The sequence below is a fragment of the Procambarus clarkii genome, chromosome 68 (assembly GCF_040958095.1).
Source record: "Procambarus clarkii isolate CNS0578487 chromosome 68, FALCON_Pclarkii_2.0, whole genome shotgun sequence".
Taxonomy (NCBI): Eukaryota; Metazoa; Arthropoda; class Malacostraca; order Decapoda; family Cambaridae; genus Procambarus; species Procambarus clarkii.
The window spans coordinates 30368214-30384774 of NC_091217.1; the positions used below are offsets into that span (position 1 = coordinate 30368214).

Consider the following 16561-nt stretch of genomic DNA (forward strand, 5'->3'; position numbering starts at 1 on the left):
AATGAACAAAAGAGTGACAACAAATTGAGCAGGAGGTTGAGCCAGAGATTACGGAAAAGATTATTCAAGAGATTAGGTATGAAAGGGGACAAGAAAGTGAGGGAAAAGGTTATGCAAATGACCATGTAAAAGGTTATACAAAAGATTGTGCAAAAGATTGGACAAGAGATTCAGCAAGAGACTAAGTCAGTGGTTGGACAAGACATTGGGAGAGAGACTGGACTAGAGGTTGGAGAAGACATTGGGTGAGAGATTGGACTAGAGGTTGGACAAGACATTGGGTGAGAGACTGGACTAGAGGTTGGACAATACACTGGGCGAGAGACTGGACTAGAGGTTGGACAAGACTTTGGGAGAGAGACTGGGTAAGTATGACCAGATGGACTTTGAAAACAATTAACAAATGTTAAAGTTATAAAATCATCTGAAATTACTTGCAGTTATACGAGACATATTAATTAATATTAAATGTTTTGTTGTTTTATCAGATTGTTGTTGTGGGAAAAACCGCTCACCCTGGGTAAGTACACTGTTTGTATGTTGTTCTTGTTAGTGATCCTTGAGTGTCTGGTTGGTACGTAGTCCTTTTCAATGATCATTGAGTGACTGGTTGGTATGTTCCCCTTGTTAGTGTTCCTTGAGTGTCTGATTGGCACGTGGTCCGTGTTAGTGATCCTTGAGTGTCTGGTTGGTATGTTGCCCTTGTTAGTGTTCCTTGAGTGTCTGATTGGCACGTTGTCCGTGTTAGTGATCCTTGAGTTTCTGTTTGGTACGTTGTTCTCGTGTACTCACCTAGTTGTGCTTGCGGGGGTTAAGCTTTGGCTCTTTGGTCCCGCCTCTCAACCATCAATCAACTGGTGTACATATTCCTGAGCCTACTGGGCTCTATCATATCTACATTTGAAACTGTGTATGGAGTCAGCCTCCACCACATTGTTTCCTAGTGCTTTCCATTTACTAACAACTCTGACACTAAAAAAGTTTTTTTCTAATGTCTTTGTGACTCTTTTGGGTACTCAGCTCCCACCTGTGTCCTCTTGTGCATGTACAACCCGTGTTAAATAATTCATCCTTGTACCCTGTCAATTCCATTGAGAATTTTGTATTTGGTGATCATGTCTTTCCGAGTTCTTCTCTCTTTCAGCGACGTGAGGTGCAGTTCACTCAGCCTTTCCTCGTCACTCATGCCTCTTAGTTCTGGGACTAGCCTAGTGGCATACCTCTGAACATTTTCTTGCTTCGTCTTGTGCTTGAAAACGTTCGGGCTCCATGCTGGGGCCGCATACTCCAGGATTTGAGATGCTTATCCTTACATACGTGGTATACAAAGTTCTGAATGATTCCTTACTCAGATTTCCGAAGGAGGTTCTGATGTTAGCCAGCTTCGCATACGCCGCCGATGTTATTCTTTTGATGTGGTCTACAGGTGACAGGCTTGGCGTGATATCAACTCCTAGCTCTTTCTCTCTTTCCATTTCGTGAAGGACTTCATCTCCAATTCGGTATCCAGTGTCTGGCCTCCTATTTCCTCTGCCTAGTTTCATTACCTTACATTTACTTGGGTTGAACGGTAGTAGCCATTTGTTGGACCATTCCTTCAGTTTGTTTAGGTCATCTTGTAGCCTCCTACTATCATCCTGTCTTAATCCTCCTCATAATTTTTTCGTCATCAACAAACATTGAGAAGAACGAGTCTATTCCCTCTGGAAGATCATTTACCTATTTCAGGAACTGTATAGGTCCAAGAACTGATCCCTAAAGGACTCCACTGGTGACCCCACGCTACTCCGAGACCTGATCCCTCACAGTGGCTAGCTGTCTTCTGTTGCTTAGGTTCTCCCCTATCCAGTGGAGTACCTTTCCTTTCATCCTTCCTGCATCTCCAGATTGTGCACAGGTCTCTTATAGGGTACTCTGTCAAAGGCTTTCTGGCAATCCAAACATATGCAATCTGCCCACCCCTCTCTTTCTTGCCTGATTTTAGTTGTCTGGTAATACAATTCAATCAATCCTGTAAGGCACGATCTGCCATTCCTGAACCCATGCTGATGTTGTTATACAAAGTTCGTCTGCTCTAGATGTTTCATCCGGGTGAGATTCCATCCGGGCCTATAGCTAAGCCTTTGTCACTTCCAACTCTAGCAGATGCTTCCTCATCTTCCCACTGGTAATCATAAACTAATCTAGTGGTGTTTGGTTAGATATTCCCTCTCTTATCTCTAGGACGTCCCCTTGCTCTACTGTGAAAATCTCCTGGAATTCTTATTGAGTTCCTCGCACTCTTTCTTGTCATTTGTAATCAATTTGTCTACCCCTATCCTCAGTTTTATTACCTGTTCATTCACTGATGTTTTTCTACTGATGGGCTGTGCAGCAATTTAAGTTGAGTCTTTGCCTTGTTGCTATGTCATTTTCATATTGTTTTTCTGCCTCTCTTCTCACCTGACGTATTCATTCATGGCGCTCTGGTATCTTTCAATGCTCACTAGTGTCCTATTATTTATACAGTTTCTCCACGCACTTGTACTTAGTTGCTTTGCTAGCTTACACCTCTGATTAAACCATGAGTTTCTCGTCTGCATTTCATTTCTTTGCTTTTGGATTGGGACGACTTGTCTGTTGCCTACTTACACTTTTGTGTGATGTAGTCCATCATGCCTTGGGCCGTCTTTCCTCTAAGATATGTTTCTCAAGTTATATCTGTTAGGAATTATCTCATCTTAGTTGCCCTTTCGGAATGCCATTCTTTTGTTTTCTGGGCCCTTCCTTGGGTACATTAACCCTTCTTCGATCAAATACTCAAACAACATTACACAGTGATCGTTCATTCCCACGGGGGCTTTGAAACCGATTTCCTTATGTCGGAGACATTCAGAGTGAAGACTAGCTCGAGTCTCGCTGGTTCATCGTTGCCTCTCATTCTTGTGGGTCCCCTGACATGCTGACTTAAAACGCCTCTTGTCACCACTTCCAACAGTTTAGCTCTCCATGTTTCCTCATCCCCATGTGGTTCTTTGTTTCCCCAGTCTACCCTTCCATGATTGAAGTCCACCATGACGAGAAAATGGGAGCTATTTCTACAGGCAGCAGTGGATGCTCTCTCAGTTATAGTGTTGACTGCCATGTTGTTTCTGTCATACTCTTGCCTGGGTCTTCTGTTGTTTGGTGGAGGGCTATATATCACTGCTAATACTACTCTTGGTCCTCCCATCTTCATGGTGCCTGTAATGTAGTCTCTTAACCGTGTGTGTTACCACTTGAGTGTTTGGTTGGTACTTTGTTCCTGTGTGCGAGCCCCTTGAGGGTCTGGTCGTACTTTGTCCAATTGTGTTACTCCTTGCGTGTCTGTTTCTTACTTTGTTCTCGTGTGTGAGCCCTTGAGTGTCTGGTCGACCCTTTATCCTTTTGCGTGATCCCTTGAGTGTCTAGTTGGCACTTTGTATTAGTTAGACTTCCCATGAGTGTCTTGTTGGTGGTACTTTGTTCCTTTGTATGACCCCTTGAGTGTTTGGTTGGTAATTTACCCCTGTGAGTGCCAGGTTTGTAGTTTGCTCCCGTGAGTACCTTGATACTTTCCTCCCGTGAGTACCTCGATACTTTCCTCCCGTGAGTACCTTGATACTGTGCTCCCGTGAGTACCTTGATACTTTCCTCCCGTGAGTACCTTGATACTTTCCTCCCGTGAGTACCTTGATACTTTGCTCCCGTGAGTACCTTGATACTTTCCTCCCGTGAGTACCTTGATACTTTCCTCCCGTGAGTACCTTGATACTTTCCTCCCGTGAGTACCTCGATACTTTCCTCCCGTGAGTACCTTGACACTTTCCTCCCGTGAGTACCTTGATACTTTGCTCCCGTGAGTACCTTGTTACTTTCCTCCCGTGAGTACCTTGATACTTTCCTCCCGTGAGTACCTTGACACTTTCCTCCCGTGAGTACCTTGATACTTTCCTCCCGTGAGTACCTTGATACTTTCCTCCCGTGAGTACCTTGATACTTTCCTCCCGTGAGTACCTTGATACTTTGCTCCCGATAGTGCCTTGTTGGGAATTTACCCCAATGAGCGCCAGGTTTGTACTTTGCCACCATGAGTGCCTGATTTGTATTATGTACGCATGAATGCCTGGTTTGGTACTTTCTTCCAGTGAGTGCCAGGTGAGTACTTTGCCCCCCCCCATAAGTGCCTGGCTGGTACTTAGTCCCCTTGAGTGCCAGATGAGTACTTTGCCCCCCTGAGTGCCTTGGTTGGTACTTTGTCTCCGTGAGTTTCTAGTTAGTACTTGGTTCCAGCGAGCGTCATGTGAGTACTTTGCCCTCATGTGTGCCTGTTTTGTACTTTGGCCCCGTGAGTGTCTACGTGAGTGTGCTCACCAAAGGAGCGGCTTTGTGATTCGATTAATTATAAAACATGAAACTCTTCTCTCTCCCGCTGGAGGTGGGTAAATGAGGATGGTTCGATGCCATTGTTCATTGTTCATCGTTGTTCACGGGGTGAACTGAAGCTTAAATTGTGGATGATTTTACACTGTAACTATAGCTCAGCTTGTTAGTTTACAGTCGTTCTACACGTCCAGGACGGAAACAGTTCCTCTCTGACCCTCGTTCAAACATTAAGTCCTCTAGCTCTTTTGGTTCTATATCATCTGGGCAGTTAGTACATCCTGGGAGTAAGGGAGAGGTTGGGCTGGTTATAATACATGAATACAACACACCAGTGTGTTTCACCTCTTTATTAAACACTATGTTTTTAGTGTTACAACACACAAGTAATCACACATTAATATTGTGAGCATAATGTTACAACTGGTGGCAGGTGGTGTCCGAGGTTATTGGCACGTTCCAGAGTGCCACACCAGCCGACAGTAACCATCGTGGGTGACTCGCTTCACCACCCCGGGGGCGTCACACACTTGTAGCTCAGATAGTCTCGTTCTAACTATTATTTTAGTAATTTACATGAACTAAACCATAATCAAGTAATTATTAATTCACAAATAATATTTAACCCATTCAGTAACAATCATACATACAGGACGTAGGAGTCAATGGAAAAATGCTGATCCTTAAAACGTTAAATAACATTAGAGTTATCTTCGGTCAACTGAGCAGACAAAATACTTAAGTTTAGGTTTAATTAAACAATTCTGTACTGAATGGACTAATTCTAAATTAATAATATATGACACTAATAAATTAAAACCCTGTGGAGGTGAGTGGAACACATAACAAACCGTTTATTCAGTCCATTAAAGGTAAGATAAATTACTGAAATATTAACTTTACCCACATAATCCCGCAAGGTCACCACAATAGCTTCCTGATGAACTAGCGAGTATAGTTTTGGTCTTATGGCCTATCAACCTCAGGAGGAGTATACAGTCCACCACAGTAAATAGTCCAAGTGACGACTATTTCCAGGCATATCCTATTTATATCCTCCCAAATACATTCATATGTATGTCTGACCTAAACTTGAAAGAATTCAACGATCACAAGTCCTTGTAATAACTTGATTTCCTTGCCAAATCTTCCAGCAGTGAATGTTCTATATTGGAGATGGCAACGCTTGAGAAAAAAATCATTAAACGCATTTCACTTATTCGCTCGATTAAGTATTAATTTAATGCAACCTAATTATCAGTTTCCATAACCCATTTTCTTCCATTTCCATCTTCCAATAAAAACTTCCCACAGGAAAAGCTGTCCGGATCCCAACTCGTTCGGAAGGGTCTGCACTCAATACCACGATGAGTGTCATTATGACCAGGAGTGTCGCAGGGGCAACAAGTGTTGTGTTGTTGGCTGTGTGCATAGGTGCATAAGTGCATAAGGTGTGCATAAGTGCACAAGGAGTGCATAAACTAAGGTCAGGAGGAACAAAGGGTACGTTGGAAGAGGGGCAGAAGGGCATACTGCAGTAGGGCACGCAATAGAAGCCTTATGTAAGAGCATTTTCATATTATCTATGAAATGATTTCAGCCAATAGAATTAGGGAATTATCAGGTGACAGTGCAAAGCTATTATGACTATATAGCACTTGGGTCAGAATATGGATTTGGGATGGGGCGGGGGAAATGGAATGGTGCCCATCCACCTGTACGGTCGGGAATCGAACGCCGACCCGCATGACGCGAGACCGTCGCTATACCGTCCAGCCCAAGTGGTTAGATCAGCCAGTAGAGGCGCTGTGAAACATTCCTTAACAAAACCAGCATTACACACGTCCAGAATATTTTCATCTATCAAGAGTGCTTGGAACCGGTGCAGGGAAAACACCCTAAGATGCTTTAGCTCACTTGGACGAGTTGACACCTTGACTCCACAGTGATCTCCCAGCGACTATCAACCTCAAGATGGCCCAACTGACATGAACGTATCAAGATATGCAAAACAATGCACAAGACATGCAGAAAAAAGGCACAATAAATGGAGAACAGCCCACAATAAATGAAAAACAGCACACAATAAAGGTAGAACAGAACACCACCATAAGATAATCTTTTAAAAATTTGTGGAGTTTTTAGTTTGTGTATCCAAACCTTTAATTTTGTATAAAGATTAAGCTTGACATTTTCCTAGTAATACTATCACTTACATTATATATGTATTAAGAGAGAGCTTGACATATTCCTAGCGGTATTAACTCTTGCATTATACTTGTATTAATGTTAGGCTTGACGTTTTCATGGTGTTATATTGTCACTTTAGGTTATGCCTCAGCTTAGATCATAACATTTTGCTTGTAATATTTAGAGATTTCTATTTAATTTAAACTGGAAGATTAGTAACTATAAATAGATTTAAATGATGCTGTATTGTCAGTCCTGTTAACCAATATATTGAAGTTCTGCATATATAGTTATCATAGCCCTCGTCCTCTTCTGAACGAATCTGACCCAAGATCATTATCTATATAAATATAAATGGAAATGTTCGTTTGTAAATAACCGCTAATCTCCGAAAGTTCTTCACCGATTGCTTTGAAATTTTCACACAACGTTCCATTTGCATCCGAGTACGTTTTCATATACATACTAAATAGATGTCACGTCTGTGACGTTAAAAAAACATGCGTTTTCTGAAAAACTGTGTTTTTCATGTGAGGGAAATCTTCGAAACCTCTACCGATTGCTTTGAAATTTTGACTCAACATTGCATTCGAATAGGCGCATCTTTTTATATGTCTACAATATACAATATCAATATTTCTTGTGACAGGAAAAAACATTATTTTTTTTTTAAACAGCGCCATCTGTTGAATGTAAGAGCAACACACACTGTAATCTTCGAAAGTTCTTTACCGATTGCTTTGAAATTTGAACACAATGTTGCATTCGAAAAGGCGCGTCTTTTTATATACCTTCTATATAGATGCCACCCCTGAGACAGGCAAAAAACATGCGTTTTTGAAAAACAGTTCCATCTGTTGGACATTAGACCAACACATGCTAAACCAATTATGTTACGATTCCATTTCAGTGTTTCCTATTTCATTGATAAATTGAATTTTCATAGATTTTAATTTATTTTCATTTTGATTTAATTATTTTGTGTGACATTGCGTTGGAATTGAGCTGAACTTTGAATACTTTGAATACCTTTATATACACCAAAATGTTCCCTGAGCATCAGAGAACGTGCGGGTCGAAGAGATATGACTCTTTACGCCGGGATAGGAAAGACGTAGGGTGGGACAACGTCACAATATCCATCTATCTATCCATCAATTTATTCACCTATCTATCCATCCACCTATCTATCAATCGATATTTTCAGCTATCTATCCCTGCCTTTGAGTTAAATGGAAATATATCTAACTGGAGGAATGTAGTGAGTGGGGTGCCGCAAGGTTATTGGGGGTGAACCCCTTTTCTCATATTCATGAGTCACATAGACGAGAATATTACAAGCCACTTTATCATAATTGTAGATGACTTTTAAGTTTTATGTAGCCCATCCACCTGTTTAGATAGTACTTACAGTAACGACGAGGATAATTGTACATATTTTGACATACTGGACAGTTAGACAGTAAAATTTGGTACTACTAAATTTGTATAAGCAAAAAAAAAAGGTTTCGTATTTGTGTTGCTAACAAAACGTAGTCTAACCTAACCATTCTAGGCCACATGCTGTAAGAGGTCTAATTGAGTAGATATATGTGTGATATACTAGGCCTAGGAATATTTAAGATTTGTATTTTAGCTTATTTTCTGGACTCTATAAAGTGAATTGTACCAAATTCTTTTACCTAATTGTCCAATGTGTTAATACAATATATATGGTGGTCCGCATAGTTACGACAACTACTATTTGAAGAGGATCATGGGTTGGACTTATAGAAATGAGGGAATTGAAAGTTAAATTGAGGCCTTACAAAAACCTTACAGAGATATACGTGAACTCCACAAATGATCGGAAGACTGGAAAATTCTTTTTAATATGAAATAGTGCAAGGCCTTGCATTTGGGGCATAAAAATGACCCCCGAAAATCTACTAAATCATCAATAGTACCTCCTTGCCGAAGATTGATTAAATCAAGGATCTTGGAGTCAGAATCCACTAGTCACTAAAAACCAACCAAACCCTAGGAATAGTCAAGAGCACCTTTGACATGAAGAAAAAGTAAGTAGTTCTATAACTGTTTAAGTCTCTGATGCTCATTTCAACTATTGTATCCAAACAGGGGACCTCATTTCCAGTAAACCGTTTCTGCTTTAGAGAAAGTTCAACACCAACAATAAAAATCATCCCAGAACTAGGTAGACTCTTAAACAACACTCCTCTCTTCAACTGGTGCTACACCTGAAAGGCCAGTTGAAAGAATTGTGATAACTATCGTAAACGGTTCAAGTCACTAACATTGTGTTCCTATACCTATTGAGCATCAAGAGAGAGAGGGGACCGGAAGAACACACTCAAGAGATCTTGATTCCGGGCGTCACACTGACAGTATACATTCAATGTGAAACACCGATACTACGCCACCATAATTCAAACAACCAAGCAGCTGACTCTTAAACCGCCACCTTCTGCATCACCACCATCTCCGCCCTTTACCCCACTTTGCACAACCACCACACCAGACCCTGAATCTGCTTTCCATCCATCCATATCAGCCTCTCCATCACCATAAAACCCTGAATAACGATATAGCACACCCTTCACTAACTTCCGGGAGCAATCCCCATAGACAATCAAAGAGCAATTCCGATAGACAATCACCGTGCAATCCTCACATAAACGCTCACTCACTCCAACCTCCCGACATATGTCAACCTCAAATGCCTCAACATTAACCACAGCAGTGGACACACCTAACTTCTCACCCTCCCTTACTTCTAGAGGAGCCGGGAGGGACGAGAGTCTCTCTCTCTCCTGAACCAAGAGAGAGGGACCCTCTCTTCTTTTCTTGAACTTCTGAACCAAATCTCCCTCAGCACCTGAGCCCCCAGCCATATACTTTCTATTCTGTGGCATATTTTCGAGCGTCTCTCGTCGCAATTGTTCACTTTTTCGATGTTGCAATTCACCTCTAGAAAACAAAGTCACCATCTTGGTAACATCAACCTACCTTAATCACAACCAGCAAATATCACACCAGAGTGTCGGTACTACACACGAGTGTCGAGATTTATTCTCAACGATACCAGTGACTGGCGACTGGGCCGGCCTAAAAACTCTACCAACACAGCCCTCTTTCACAGGATCATTACCTGATTTCTTCACAGCTTCGCCAACCTTCCCATTATTATCTTGTGACCCAGTTCCTTTATCAGCGGAAAGTCATCTTCTGAAAACACATTCGCCCGATCTTCTGGGGCAACTCGACACAAAGCAGCCATGTCTCCGGGCATTCCGCCCTTAAAACATGCCCGTTCCTGACCCTGGTAAAAAGTATGTACCATACAGCCAGCGATCTTCAGTGATGAAAGGATCCCCTCATTATTTTCATTACCACCATTCTCTGGCCCGTGAGAAGTCTTGCAGGCTCCGATGTAAACCAATGCAGATGAATATCTAGGACGCTACCATACTGGGAGAGTGCCACCTTCAGCACGCTATCTGCATCTCAAAGGGTCCATCTCATATTCAACGCTTAAGTGTACTTCCCAGCGTCTCCAATTTTCACATTCCCTACACTGCCAAGTACCGGCCTTTCCTACGTACATGCGACTCCATGAAGCATCGTAACATCGAGGAGTTCCCAATCTTCAAAATCACCCTTCCGTTCCGTAACTTCAAAATCACACAGAGGTAATCTATCTTGATATAGAAGTCATTGATAACGACTTCACACAGGCGTTGCAGAGTCCATCTGCCGAGCAAACTCCAAACATGCGGACAGTGACCTCCGGCAAACCCCTTTCACACATGCCATCACAAAACTGCTGCAGCCGACAGCAACATAGAAGGCCAATCAGCCGCGCTTGAACAGAAAGGAGCCCTGCCACTTATCCAAAGGTTCACAGCACTAAGTCTTGGTGTCCGTCCCTATGCTAAATTCAAATAGACAATAGTCCGTCCCTTTGCTAAATTTAAGTTAAATATTCTCTCCGACGGTTCGATTCTGGTCAAGTTCTACAACACCCCACCAAGCATTATCAATATCAACATTAACAAGATCTACACTTACAGGTTATTTTGTGTCTATGTACAAGTGCAGCAACTCCTCATTACCTTGTTAACGGTGAACCTCCACGTGAATCACATTCTCAATTCACATAGATTTGTGTATCGATGTGAATTGATTAAATTAATTCATTTTTATTATATTTTTAATTGTTAATTAATTAAATTATGTGAATCACATTCACATAGTTCACAAGACTTTGTGAATTGATCAAGGGTCCCGGTAGTGAAGGTGAATTAATGGTCCCGGTAGTGAAGGTGAATTAATGGTCCAGGTAGTACAGTCGGGTTCGTTCTCGACGCAAAATCGAGACTTTCTGGTTCGAATCCCGGGCGGGACAAAAATAGTTGGGCGCATACCCTTTCACCTTGGCACCTGGGCTGGACGGTAGAGCAACGATCTCGCTTTATGTAGGTCGGCGTTCAGTCTCAGACCGTCCAAGTTTTTTCTTTTAATTGTAAACCAAAAGTAAATGTAAAATAAAAGGCACCGAAGCACCAAATAAAACGAAGCAGAAGCTCCACACCACACATCAACAAACACCATAATACAGAAACACAACACAAAACATACAAAGTAACACAGCCCCCCCCCCCCAAAAAAAAAAAGTAACAATGAACCACAGAAAACATGGCGAACAGAGCAATACAACACAAATGTAAAAACGCAAACAAAACAGTATAAAGTTACACAGGAACACACACATGGAAAATCCCCGCACCACCCAGACGGGGCGTGCCAACAGGACACATAACAGAAAGCACATAAAACTAGCGAACCGACACACACTGCCATCATACAAAAGGCCACACACTCAACACAGCCGCACAGCACACAAACCCGACCCCCACATACAGAGGATGGGCCAGCTGCCAACAGAAAAAACACCTACACACACTGTAGCAACAAGAAAGAGATATACATACCACACATCTGCACCAGCACACGCATACCACAATACACACACTACACAAACACCTGCCACACAATCAGACAACCTAAGATACCAAAACACACACACAAAACCCCAAAGACAACACATGAGCACCCGCACACAACCCACCCCTAGACACACACAGACCCCCAAAAACACCCACCAGAGGGAACCCCCCCCAAAAAAAAAGAACATGCACAGACACACACACGCACACAAGGGATGAATAGATTCCTATGGGATATACATTGGGACACAGAACTCGGAACCAAGTCCGTACAAGACATGATGGACTATGTCAACCAAAAATGTAAGGAGGCTGTAAGCAGGTTTGTCTTAGCCCGACAGGAAAAAACAGAGAAGCAAAGGAAGAATCCGTGGTTTAATAGGGAATGTATGAAAGCAAAGGAGCTGAACAAAAGGCATGGAGGAACTTCTGTAATAACAGAACACCAGAAAGTAGAGAGAGAGATACCAGAGAACCAGGAACGAGTATGTTAGTGTGAGAAGAGCAGCTGAGAAAAGGTATGAAATGATATAGCTAATAAAGCCAAGACCGAACCGAAGCTACTACACAGTCACATCAGGAGGAAGACAACAGTGAAGGAACAGGTGATGAAACTTAGAGTGGGCGAGGACAGGTACACAGAGAATGACAAAGAGGTGTGTGAAGAATTCAACAAAAGGTTCCAGGAGGTCTTTACAATAGAACAAGGAGAAGTCACGGCGCTAGGAAAGGTGGCAGCAAACCAGGTGACCTTGGATAGGTTCGAAATTACAAGAGATGAGGTCAAGAAGAACCTATTGGAGCTGGATGTGAGAAAAGCTGTTGGGCCGGACGGAATCTCACCATGGGTATTGAAAGAGTGTGCAGGAGCACTTTGCTTGCCACTCTACATAGTGTATAGTAGGTCACTGGAAACGGGAGACCTACCAGAAATATGGAAGACTGCTAATGTAGTACCAATATGCAAAAAGGGTGACAGACAAGAGGCACTGAACTACAGGCCAGTGTCCTTAACTTGCTTACCATGCAAGGTCATGGAGAAGATTGTGAGAAAAAACCTAGTAACACATCTGGAGAGAAGAGACTTCATGACAACTCATCAACATAGGTTCAGGGAGGGTAAATCTTGCCTTACAGGCTTGATAGAATTCTACGATCAGGTGACAAAGATTAAGCAAGAAAGAGAAGGATGGGCAGATTGAATTTTTTTGGACTGCCGGAAAGCCTTTGACACTGTACCCCATAAAAGGTTGATGCATAAGCTGGAGAAACAGGCAGGAGTAACTGGTAGGGCGCTCCAGTGGATAAGGGAGTACCTAAGCAATAGGAAGCAGAGAGATGCAGTGAGGGGTGAGACCTCAGAATGGCGTGAAGTCACCAGTGGAGTCCCACAGGGCTCTGTACTTGGACCTATCCTGTTTCTGATATACGTAAATGATCTCCCAGAGGGTATAGACTCATTCCTCTCAATGTTTGCTGACGACGCCAAAATTATGAGAAGGATTAAGACAGAGGAGGACAGCTTGAGGCTTCAAGAAGACCTGGACAAGCTGCAGGAATGGTCGAACAAATAGCTGTTAGAGTTTAACCCAAGCAAATGTAATGTAATGAAGATAGGGGTAGGCAGCAGGAAACCAGATACAAGGTATCATCTGGGAGATGAAAAACTCCAAGAGTCAGAGAGAGAGAGAAAGACCTGGGGGTTGATATCACGCCAGACCTGTCCCTGAAGCTCATATCAAGAGGATAACATCAGCAGCATATGCCAGGTTGGCTAACATAAGAACGGCCTTTAGAAATTTGTGTAAGGAATCTTTCAGAACATTATATACCACATATGTCAGACCAATCCTGGAGTATGCGGCTCCAGCATGGAGTCCATATCTAGTCAAGCATAAGACTAAACTGGAAAAGGTTCAAAGGTTTGCCACCAGACTAGTACCCGAGCTGAGTGGTATGAGCTACGAGGAGAGACTACGGGAATTAAACCTCACTTCATTGGAAGATAGAAGAGTTGGGGGTACATGATCACCACATTCAAGATTCTCAAAGGAATCGGCAGGGTTGATAAAGACAGGCTATTTACCACAAGGGGCACACGCACTAGGGGACACAGGTGGAAACTGAGTGCCCAAATGAGCCACAGAGATATTAGAAAGAACTTTTTTAGTGTCAGAGTGGTTGACAAATGGAATGCATTAGGAAGTGATGTGGTGGAGGCTGACTCCATACACAGTTTCAAGTGTAGATATGATAGAGCCCAATAGGCTCAGGAACCTGTACACCTGTTTATTGACGGTTGAGAGGCTGGACCAAAGAGCCCGAGCTGAACCCCCGCAAGCACAACTAGGTTAGTACAACTAGGTGAGTACACACACAATCACACCCACCATGAACAAAGCACCTACACCAAAGCAGCACACCTGACATACTCCACCGTAAACCAAGTACCTAAAATCCTTAAGAAAAGATCTATGTAACCACCACGCAGTATAAGACGAATGTACCCTCAAAAATCCTAAGCCCTTCCCCCTCCATCCTCCATTCTAAGATATCTTCATTCATCAAAGTTATTCTCAGAAACATCTAAAGTTATTCTCAGAGACATCAAAGTTATTCTCAGAGACATCAGAGTCATCAAAACTTATTCACAGAGGTACCAAAAGTTATTCTCAGAGTCATCATAGGTGTTGCCAGAGTCATCAAAGGTATTCTCAGTCATCTAAGGTAATCTCTAACTCACTCTCGTTCGTCAAAAGTTGTTCTATAAGACATCAAAGTCATCAAAAGTTATTCTCTGAGCTATAAAAAAATACTACTCATGTTCTCAAAAGTTATTCTCAAAGTCATCAAAGGTAATCTCTAGCTCACCTTCGTTCATCATAGTCATTCTATGTCATCAAAGTTTTTCTCTAAGTTGCTCAACACATCAATGTTGTTCTTTAAGAAATCAAAGTAAATCTTAGAGTCGTGAAAAGTATTCTCAGAGTAATCAAAGTTATTCTCAGAGTAATCAAAGTTATTCTCAGAGCTAGCAAAAGTTAATCTCAGTCATCAAAGTTGTTCTCTAAGTCACCAAAGCTATTTCAATGTCATCAAAGGTAATCTCTAACTCACTTTTGTTCATCAATGTTAATCTCAGAGTCATCAAAGCTAATCTGGAATTCACCTTCGTTCATCAAAAGTTGTTCTCTAAGACTCCTTCGTTCATCAAAAGTTGTTCTCTAAGACTCCTTCGTTCATCAAAGAAACTCTCCTTGTTCCATCGTTATTCCTAAAACATCAATGTTGTTCTCTAAGACATCGTCAGTCATAAAATTTCTCTCCAAAATGTAACTAGTTCACCTTTCCATATCAAACTTGCACTTCTGTTAAAATATATTTTCTTAGACACTTTACCTTTAAAACTGTTCCCTGTACAACACTGCATAAACCTACCTAACCTATCCTCCCCACCTAATGTTACTTACCTAACATAACGTTCCTAAACCTAACCTAGCTTACATAACCTAACCTAACTTACTAACCCTAATCTAACCTAACTTACCTAACCTAACTTACCTATCCTAACTTAACTAAGCTAGCCTAACCTAACTTACCTAACGTAACCTAACTTTCCTAACCGAGCTTACATAACCTAACCTAACCTACCTATCCTATCTTAACTAACCGAACCGAACTTAACCTAACTTACCTAACCTATCTTAACCTAACCTAACCTAACTTACCTATCTTAACTTAACTTGCATAATCTAACCTAACTTACCTAACCTAGCTTACCTACCCTAACTTAGCTTACATAACCTAACCTAACTTACCTCTCCTAACTTAACTAACCTAATGTAACCTAACATAACTTGCATAACCTAACGTAACCTAACTTACCTAACCTAGCTTACCTAACCTAACTAACCTAACCTAGCTTACATAACCTAACTTACCTAACCTAGCTTACCTAACCTAACTAACCTATCCTAACTTAACTCACCTAACCGAACTTACTTATCCTAACTTAACTAACCTAACCTAACTTAACTTGCATAACCTAACCTAACCTAACTTAGGGGCCATATCAACCGAAAATCCGAAGAAAAATGGAATATTTACGATAAATTACGAAAAATACTACAACGTTCTGGCAACACTGTGGTCCAAACCGCTTAATGATATCTTGAAAAATAACGTAATTAGAGTCAAATTTCCCGCTGCAACTTTCGTGAATCTGGTTCGCGGCGGGGTATTGTATCTTATGTTGTAAAAGTCTTATTTTTCGTAATAGCGTTGAAAATAACATGTTATGCATAAAATGAATATAAACTCACTCAGTGGCAACAGTATCGTGAGAGAGAGAGGGTGGTACGTGGCTCAGGCCCCTCATTGACTCTGTGTCTCTTTTGGAGAGAGGATATATCGCTGACGCGCTCTCACAATATCTCCCAGAACTCATGCTATTATTGCTATTTGTACTGCAATATGACTTACCAAACGAACAAGAGGAAAGCATTGAAAGCTAGATGCATGCGAGCTCTCCATAGAAGGTACGAGCTGGCTCATACTCGCGGTCACGAGTGACCGCGAGTAGAGTAACTTGTCGCGCGCGCTACGCAACTCCAACTTTTACAATTAGATCTGGTTTCACAGCCTTTATTTATTATTCAATTTACATGAAACTTGCACATTATATGTAGAGTTTACGCCTCTATAAACGCATGTCATTATTCTTATCTACGTAGATTTATTGATGTTATAAATAATGATACACTTCATTTTGTTGCATACGTTTTTGGGAAACTTTTATAAATCTGTATTATTGCACTAAATACATCTGGGATAATGATGTGACATGCAAATCTTTATTATATAGTAAGGTCATAGCTGAGTGTCGTATCAATGATTTTGGTTCACAATTGTGGGCTGTGAAATCAATTGAACATGGTTGAAAAATTCTTCTTCTTTTTTTTATTTTTTTTCTCCGTTTCTATTTA

The 16561-nt window shown here is 41.6% G+C and overlaps 1 long non-coding RNA gene across 1 annotated transcript in view; it reads left to right on the top strand.

Moving 5' to 3' along the window:
• The window catches only part of LOC138355582 (uncharacterized), a 30183-nt gene that overhangs the window by 3810 nt on the left and 9812 nt on the right, over positions 1–16561 (top strand). Inside the window, exon 2 of the long non-coding RNA XR_011223976.1 lies at positions 489–520. This is a non-coding gene — a long non-coding RNA (uncharacterized lncRNA). The remainder of the gene's footprint in view (positions 1–488; positions 521–16561) is intronic.